At 37.9% G+C, this 9,373-nt stretch overlaps 1 long non-coding RNA gene across 1 annotated transcript in view; it reads right to left on the bottom strand.

The window, feature by feature from the left end:
* Positions 1-382: 382 nt before the first annotated feature.
* The window catches only part of LOC122736773, a 14,349-nt gene continuing 5,358 nt past the window's right edge, over positions 383-9,373 (bottom strand). The window contains exons 2-4 of the long non-coding RNA XR_006354213.1: positions 8,831-8,965; positions 7,834-7,899; positions 383-5,696 (exon numbers count right to left, since the gene is read on the bottom strand). This is a non-coding gene — a long non-coding RNA (uncharacterized LOC122736773). The remainder of the gene's footprint in view (positions 5,697-7,833; positions 7,900-8,830; positions 8,966-9,373) is intronic.

The raw sequence follows: 9,373 nt of genomic DNA, 5'->3' as shown, positions 1-9,373 counted from the left end.
GGCCAATGGATTCTCATATTCCTAATGGAGTTGTAATATCTTCAACTTTCCTCTAGCCTTCTGATTCTATGATTTCTGGTCCCCCTAGATTTGATGTTAGAATAGTAATGATTGCTCCCAACACAGTTTTCAGAACCAGGAAGGAAAACAGACAAAAACATGAAACTTGAAAAAAACCCACATAAACCCAATATAGAAATATCTCCCACATCGCTATGAAAGTATAGTTTTCTTGTGAAGATTCAGATGGGATTCTCTATATCCAGTATGGCCAAAGAATGTGACCAAGTGAACAAGTTCTGCCATTGACCTGATGTATGAAACATGTCAACACTCGGGGTTTTGGTTACTCTTTCTATCAAAAAATCAAAGTATAGTACTTTTGAATTAAAACAGTGTTGGGATCCTCAGAAGAGAAAGAGTCATTGTTAGACAAAGGCTTAACAATATCCCATTTATTCAGCAAGCCTGAATAATAGTTGAGCTTCAGAAGTTGTTTTTAATGATAATATATGGATCTATAACAAACTCTCACAGTTCTTGATCTATTTCATCATGAATTTATACCTTTCCACAAATGCATTGGACATAGGAACTGAAATAAAATTAATGTGCACACAATTCTGCAATATCTCATTAAGTCTAATTGAATAAGGATTTATTAAATACTTATATGAAAGGCATGAAAAAAAAAGACAAAACAAAAAGACAAAAATGAAACATCCCCTGCCCTCAAGGAGCTTATATTCTACTAGAACAAAACCACAAATACATAGATGAATAAACACAAAGACTATATAAAAGGAATCCCAATTAATGAAAAGGAACTTTTGTTTAGATAATTATAAAAATATCATATATTCATACCACTCAAATATTAACCTTTTGGTAACTTTTGATAAAAAAAATTATAAGCCCAGAGCTAAAAAAAATGTTGAGGACCATTTAAAAAAATTAATTTTGTTGTTTTGTTTTGTTTTGATATCACCTAAATTTCCCACTGTACCCTTTTGTCCTCCTCCTCCCAGAGAGCCATCACTTATAACCAGGAATAAAAAAAGAGGGGAAAAGCCCAGAAAACCCAACCAACTCTTCAAAAAAAATTGTCATCATAAGCAGTATTCTACATCTATAGTCCCCTGTCCACTTCTGTATTCTTTACTTCTTATAGCACAGTAACTATATTTATATAGTTTTTTATCAATATATCAATCAAATATATTTTGTCAATCCCCCAATCAATTAATTTTGTTCATGCAAAAGCTTTTCAATTTAATGCAATCACATGATTTTATCTTTTCTGATCACTTCTCTCCCTTGTTTAAGAATTCACTGCTGAGGGATTGCCTTTTAATTTAGAAAAAAGTAAAAGAAGAATAGCAAGTGCAAAGGTGTATGGTAATACTTAACAACTGGCTCTCTGGGGAAAATATACACATGCCTCACTTTCAAGTTTGATCTGCATTACTAATATTTTCTTCATTACTTTCTTAAGTCTAGACAATCAACACAACATTAAGCCAAACCCTAATTTGTAACATTTGTCAATTTACATGGTGTAAATTTCCTCACAGAAAATTTAATAATTTGCTCTTATGAGTCAGTTCAAGCTGAGTCCAGCACACTCCCGAACTAGTGAAACATAATTATGTAAGGGTGAGGAGTGGCATTGCAATATGTGGATTATGTCAACGTAAGTTTTGTGGGTTCTATAGAATATATTATGGTGTAACAGTATTTTGAAAAATTATATTGTCCTTGCTGAAACTCAACAACATCATTATGTGTTTTTGCTGGTGATTGTGTGAATTGAAACTTTTCAGTGAACCTTTAAAAAAAAACTAAGACAAGTTCTTCATTTCTACCTGGTTTATGGAAATGATCTACAGTTAAGGAGATGATGAGGCAGGAAATGAACCATTTCCATGTCAGTCAGTCAACTAGCACTTAATAAATGTCTGCTGCATAACAACTGTGCTAAGTGCTAGGGATTCAAAGAAGGGCAAGACAGTTCTTTATCTCAAATAGTTCATAGTCTAATGTGTTGTTCCTTATTCAGCTCTACAACATCAGATAAGGTGTTTGTCTTTATATTTCTTTTTAAAGAGTTCATAAAGCATTGTAAGACTTCATTTGTAAATAATTGGGGCACTTGGGGAGTCCAAATTACTTTTGCTCTTTCCTTATTATCACATTTTAAATTCACTTTATCCAAAATGGAACTCATCTTTCCTACTAAACCCTCCCTACCTGCTAGTTTCCCTATTGTTGTTTGTCCTTCATTTTTGAAGAGGACCATGACAACAGGGTTTTGATTTGAACTTAGGTCCTCCTGACTTCAGGGCCAGTGCTCTGTGCACTGTGCCAAAGAGTTGCCCACCATCCCTTTTACTTTAGAGGATAACACTAAACTCCCAGTTTCTCAAGATGACTCTAGGAGTCATCCTGGAATCCTCACTATCTCTCACCCTTGTCTCCAAACTGTTGCCAAGGTTTATTGATTTCACTTTTAAAACAGCTCTTGAATATGCCGTTTTCTCTCTTCTGACTGTCACAATTCTAGGCCAGGTCCTCATCACCCTACACCGGGATTATTGCAAAAGCCTGAGGGGAATCTTCCTTCCTTAAATTTCTCCCCATCCTAATCCATCCCCCATTGAATCACAAAAAATTATTTTCCTAAAACCTAAGTCTGATCATGTCATCCCCCTATGGAATAAACTCCAGTGGCTCTTCCTATTGTCTCCAGGATCAAATACAAAATGCTCCAATGGGCATTCAAGGTTCTTCATCAACTATCCCCCTCCTATCTTTTCAATATTCTTATCCCTTACTCCCTGACACATACTCTTCGATCCCATGACACTGACCTCTGGGCTGTTCTATGAACAAGACATGCAATCTCTTGGTCCTGGACATTTTCTCTGGTTGTCTTCCATGTTTAGAATGCTATTCCTTCTCCACTCTGACTACTGAACTTCCTGATTGCCTAAATTCCAACTATAATTCCACCTTTGATTGGAAGCTTTCCTTGTGCCCTCTTAATTTCATTCCCTTGCCTTTGTGAATTATTCCCCTTTTATCACATTTATAGCTTGCTTTGTATATTTGTCACATATTATCTCCCTTATTATGGCAGCCAGGTGGTGCAGTGAGTGGATAGAGCTCTGGCCCTGGAATCAGAAGAACTGGAGGTCAAATCTGGCCTCAGACACTTACTTAGCTGTATGATTCTGGGCTAGTCACTTAATCCCGATTGCCTCAAACATGTAGGGCCATCTCCAGTTGTCCTGATGTATGTCTTGCCATTGGACCCAGATGGCTCTGGAGGAGAGTGAGTTTGCACAGCCTCCCTCATTTAAAGCTACTTCATTGCAAGTTGTGACATCACTCTGGTGGTCTTCTTTGAGAACGAAGAACAACCAAGGACAACAATCTCTCCCATTAAATTGTTAGCTCCTTGAGGGCAAGGAGCTGTCTTTTTGTATCCCTAGTCCTTAGCATAGTACCTGCCACAGAGAAGACACTTAATAAATGTCTATTAATTGATTGATGGAAGAGGCAGCATGGCATAGTATAGTTGTCCTTGAATCCAGAAAGGTTTGGGTTAAGTCTGTCTTCTTGTACATATTGACTCTCATTTGGACAAGTCACTTATTCTCACATTTCTCTAAAAACTGCAGAGAAGGCACTGACCTTCCTCATGTGGGAAATCCTTATAATGCTAAAATCATGGGTATAATCTTTATCTTTATTATCTACCTTGTAAATTTGCTTTGGGAATATGCACCAGCTCTAATATAAGCAGAAGTAAATGTTCATATAGAACAGTGGTTTCTATTGGAATATGAAAGTGCAAATTATTTCTGTGGGTCAGAATTTAAGAAAAAACAAAATAACTTTTTAGCCATATGGAAAGCCAAAGAGAGCCAGCTCCTGAGTCAGGAAAATGTAAGTTTAAGTCCTGATTCTGACCCATCCTGGAACCTGGGTATTTCACTCAATCTTTCAATATTCCCCAGATAACTTTCTGACTTTATGTTCCTTACTAAGAACTTCATATAACAATGAAATAGTTAATGTTGTTTTAAAAAATCAGTCACAGCTAGATGGGCAGCTAGATGGCACAGTGGATAGAGCACCGGCCCTAGAATCAGGAGTACCTGAGTTCAAATCCGGCCTCAGACACTTAACACTTACTAGCTGTGTGACCCTGGGCAAGTCACTTAACCCCAATTGCCTCACTAAAAAAAAAAGAAAAAAAAAAGAAAAAATCAGTCACTATTGGCCATTATAGGAATGTTAAGACAGTGTTACTAAGAGATCAATGCACTCCCCCTTCTCCCCATTTTCTGATAGTAGTAGTCATTGGAATACTTTCAATGTGAAATTTGGGGAGTCTTCAACTAAAATCTAGTATGCTTCAAAGTGTAAAGTGAAATTAGGGGTAAGTACTTCCAATGTGCCCCAAATTAATAAAAGCACAGGCACCTGAAAAGATGAGAACCCCAAATGATTTAAGTGAAAGAGAACCTCAGAGACTACCAGTCCCTGTCACCTCAGAAGTACATCACCAACAGTGACATCTTCATTTCTCCAGTTTCTACAGCCATGAGATCAGACAAAAAAGTGGTATTACATTTCATCATTAGATTGCACTGAGCCACATTTTCCCCATCCCCATGTTACATTAGGTATTTTTTCTTTAACTTCACTGAGCTCCATCCCAAACCACATACATACGATTTGACAGAATGTCTCACTACAAAGAGATATTTCAAATTTGTCTGTACTTTTTAATGGAATTTGCAACTGATAATGGAAGGTTTTGGTTTTTTTAATGTTGTGTTTTCCTTCCACACCCAAAGATAAGCCTAGTATATTAAAGCTATTGGACAGGATGACCCCCAAATCTGCCCAGCTTCTGAATCATTCTTCTCAAAGGAACCATGTCTTGATACCAAGGAAAGTAAAGCTTCTAGATTCTGATTGCAGACAAAAAATGGACCCTCTTAATGTCAATCTATATGGCAATCATATTGGTTATATGACATAAGAAGAATTCAGTTTAATTTACCAATCATTTATCAAGTACTTACCATGTGCCAGGCATATGAATGAAATGAGGTGTGGTGGCTATTCTGAAGAAGTTTACAATTTGGTAGGGTGGATGAGGTATGTGCACCATTAACTGTAATATGAATAATATATAGGAGGGACCAAGTAGAGTCTATAAGATAATTAAGGAAGGATGGTGTAATGGATAGAGCATATTGCATAGGGTGGCAACTTTATGGGACATAAGAGAAGTTAGGGCATGGAAGCTTTTTTTTTCTTTTAGCTTTTATAAAGGCATATTTACTGAGAAGATTTGGCAAGAACATAAGTACAAACCATTCCTCTTAACCAGGGCACATTCTCCCATCTATCACCTCAATCCCTGGAGGAAGAGAGCTCAGAATTAAAGCAGTTGCTGCAAACATTTGCACACCAAGTTCACTTCTAAAGGTGGCACTGCTGATAGATGAGGTGTTCCAGAAAACAGTGTCTTAGCTTTCAGGTCCAATTCACTGTTGTTCTGGGACGTGCAGGCTGCTCTTCAGGGCCTTGCTCATACTTTCATGGGATATCTGTTCCTCTGACCTTTCAGATCTTTCAAAGTTGCAGCCTAATCTGTTTCATCCCCAATACTCCACCTATGCGTGGGAAAGAATAAAGACAAGAGAGGCAGAAAACAGCTACATGATATGCACAGTCACATGTCAGCAACCCAGGCAGTGAGATGAAGACCAGAGGTCTTTCTTCCCACCCAGAGTCTTACAGCTCTCCTCACTTGAGTGCAGCCAGGAAACAGAGTGGGAGGAAGACTTTCAGTATTTAGAGATATGGGAAGAGTTCATTCTAAGGATAGATGATGGTGGGCACAAATACGCAGAGGTGGAAGAGGGGCAAACCACAACTAACTATACACACACACACATATATGTACATATATGTGTATGCATATCTATTTAAATGTGTGCATATGATGCACATATGTATATCTATCTATCATCTACATCTATGCATCTCTCTATCTGGTGGAAAGATTTCAATAGTTAGAGATATGGGGAGAGTCCATTTTAAATCACAATTGGGGGGCAGCTAGGTGGCACAGGTGGATAGAGCACCGGCCCTGGATTCAGGAGTACCTGAGTTCAAATCCGGCCTCAGACACTTAACTCTTACTAGCTGTGTGACCCTGGGCAAGTCACTTAACCCCAATTGCCTCACTAAAAAGAAAAATCACAATTGGGATGACATACACAGGTATATGTGTATATGTGTGTATGTGTATGCATATATACATACTTATACATATAAGTATGTATATACACATGCATAAATTCACAGAAATTTATACATATAAATATACGTATATATAAATATATATAAGCATGCACAATATACATATATACACATATCTATATATCTATCTATGCAAATATGCATGTCACCTCTGTTGTGATTTGTAATGGACTCTTTCCATATCTTTAACTATTGAAATCTTTCTGCCTTCTCTGTTTCCTGGATATTTATGTGTATTAACATACACACATATAGACATGAATGTATGTATATTGATACTTATGTTTGTACATTATGTGTATATAAGGATGTCTATATACACATGAATGTCTATATATTCTATCTCTAATATTCCATCTAAGAGCATACATGTGTATATATACACATGTATATATGTATATACATATATACAATTCATATTTATGTATATACACACACATATATCTGAATCTGTTTCTTCTAGTTACTTATATGGCCGTCGATGGAAAACTGAGATAGCATTATTGAAAATTTTATTTAAAATCTTTAATTTAAGATGGGGTTTAAATCTCTGGCCGGTGTAATGATACTAACTAGTGGAAATATTGCTGGACCAGGAGTCAAATTCTGCTTCAGACACATGCTACTTGTGTGACTCTAGTCAGATCACCTGGCCCCTTATGCCCCATGCCAAGCACCCAAGTTACAGAGGAAGTGCTGATCTACACTGATTGCAGGGAATTTCTGTATTGAAGAAATCACCTTCCTGCACACTAATAATAACAGTAATAAACTGACATTGATAGATCATTTTAGTATTTATAAAATGCTTTCCTCACCACACCTCTGTGAGGAAAAACTTTACTATCCTTGTCTTCCAGAGGAGGAAACAGAAGCATGTTCATGTTCTCTATCACTTCTAATGTTGGGGCTGGAACCTGAATTCAAATATTTTGTCTCAACTTTCTTCCATTTTTGCCGTTTCTATTTGACTGTCACAGATTTGGAACAAGGAACCCATTTAATTAGCATAAAGAACCAAGGGAAAATTAGAAATGTTCCACATCCTTCTCCATATAGTAATTTGTTAAAGATGAATCATGTTATCAGATCTTATTGCACCTGGAATGCAAAGAGTTAAGTGGGGGCTATGTAGGTGACACTGTAATAACTGCATCTTCACTGGAGTTGAAAGAGAGCCTTGTTATTAGACAGTGCATGTTGGAGGAGGGATAAGAGGCTGAGGGAGATTTTTTTTTTTTGGTGAGCCAATTGGGGTTAAGTGACTTTCCCAGGGTCACACAGCTAATAAGTGTCAAGTGTCTGAGGTCAGATTTGAACTCAGGTCCTCCTGAATCCAGGGCCAGTGCTCTATCTACTGTGCCACCCTGCTGCCCCATCTGAGGGAGATCTCTCACCATTCTTTTTCTCCCTAGGGGTAGTAGAAGGTCCTAATTACCAGACACAAATACAGGGGAAAGATCACAGAAGGGTAATGAATCAAACCTTTGAGAGAGAAACTGAGAAAGTCCCACTGTAAGGAGAGCACAGGACAGTCTGGAGTTCATCAATCTGAGGAAGAAGAACAGGAAGTAAATCAGGGTTAACTATTGAGAAGAGGAAGAGTAGGACATAAGAGGACTTGGTTCTAGGCCCACCTCTGTCACCAATGAGCCATGTGATCCTGTGTAAGATAAATGAGCTATATTAAATTAGTATTTACAGTCTTTTCCAGGTTTAATGGTAGGGTATGAACCTTTTGTGGCAGAGTCACTCCTTGGTTGCCTTTTGCTGAACCTGAGCAAGGTCTCATGGGTCTATTTATTACTCCTTCTAGTGTCTTACGGGCACTTATCCTCAGAGGGGCCTAATACCTACAAAATTTCATATATCTGAAGTTCTAGAGAGGGTAATTAGCCAAGGGAAGAGAGCCACCCTAGGTCATGGCAGCTTTTCAGATGTGAGGACTTCATAGATGGACAATAAGAAGTCCACTAGAGGGGCGGCTAGGTGGCGCAGTGGATAAAGCACCGGCCTTGGATTCAGGAGTACCTGAGTTCAAATCCGGCCTCAGACACTTGACTTACTAGCTGTGTGACCCTGGGCAAGTCACTTAACCCCCATTGCCCAGCAAAAAAAAAAAAAAAAAAGAAGTCCACTAGAACAGGGGTACATTTCAGCCAATAAATGGATGATCCAAATTAACTTTTAAATAAAATAATGACTCCATTTCTCCTTCTAGTTCTGTGCTGACTGTGTGAGAATTGGTAGCTCTCTCCTGGTGAGCCAGGCAGAATAGCATCAGAATTTCAACTACATGCTCATAGCACCATGTGTTCTCTTTGGAGGAGATGTGCCAATAGCCAAAGGAATAGAGAAATAGCACAGTGGGCAGAGTGTTGGATTTGACATCAGGAAAACCCAAATTAAAATCCCACCTCAGAAACTTATCTCTATGTGACCCTGGGCAAGTCACTTAAATATCTGATTCTCAGTTCCTTACCTGTAAAATGAGAAGGTTGGATTTAATGGTTTTTAAGGTCCTTTCTAGTTCTAAATTTATAATCTTCTGGCTTAGAGATATTCTCTAGGAGTGTTCGATTCCAGAGAAGGTAGCAGAGAAGCCATTCCAGGAACACTTGAAAAAAAAAAGAGCAAAATATACATCTTAAATTAGAAGTGCCCCTACATTTCTTCAGTCTTTTGAGAAATGTCCAGTCTTGGCAAGAAGGGACATATGAGAGAGGGTATCATGTTGGGACTAGAGGGGAGAGGGATAGGATTTAACTCTTCATCTTCTCAATAGTTCACTATGACTTGCTTCCTATTCTTTTTCTTCCTTGATTTGATGAACTCCAGATTCTACTGTGCCCTCCTCACTGTGTGACTTTCTCAGTCAATTTAGAAATTGTTTCAGATGCAAAAGGGTTGGTTTCATCTCTGGCTCCTAGACTTGTCTAGCATCTGAAACACCATATGTTAAAAATGTGAGCATAGAAAAGGCTTTTAATGATGGTTGGCATTTACATAGCTCTTGGATTACAAA

Source organism: Dromiciops gliroides, chromosome 1, assembly GCF_019393635.1.
Source record: "Dromiciops gliroides isolate mDroGli1 chromosome 1, mDroGli1.pri, whole genome shotgun sequence".
Classification (NCBI taxonomy): domain Eukaryota; kingdom Metazoa; phylum Chordata; class Mammalia; order Microbiotheria; family Microbiotheriidae; genus Dromiciops; species Dromiciops gliroides.
The sequence above is the reverse complement of the archived record's forward strand: the minus strand, read 5'-3'. Positions and strand labels throughout refer to the sequence as shown.